Source organism: Theobroma umbraticum, unplaced genomic scaffold (assembly GCF_002168275.2).
Source record: "Theobroma umbraticum cultivar Fairchild unplaced genomic scaffold, ASM216827v3 scaffold_204.0, whole genome shotgun sequence".
Classification (NCBI taxonomy): domain Eukaryota; kingdom Viridiplantae; phylum Streptophyta; class Magnoliopsida; order Malvales; family Malvaceae; genus Theobroma; species Theobroma umbraticum.
The window spans coordinates 1187314-1187560 of NW_018397267.1; positions in this window are offsets into that span (position 1 = coordinate 1187314).

A 247-nucleotide genomic window follows, 5' to 3' on the forward strand; every position below is an offset into this window, starting at 1 on the left:
ATTTAATCAATTTACAAACTTTATTTTCTTAACCAAGAAGAATACATCTCTAGGGTTGTGTCATATAAATTTCTTCTTCTAAATCACCATTTAAAAAAGCAGTTTTTATATGCATTTGATGAATAACAAGTTTATAAATTGAAGCTAAGGCAAATAAAACACGAATAGACGCAATTCTTGTTACGACAGCAATAGTATCAAAATAATCAATATTTTGTTTTTGAGTAAAACCTTTCGCAACTAATCT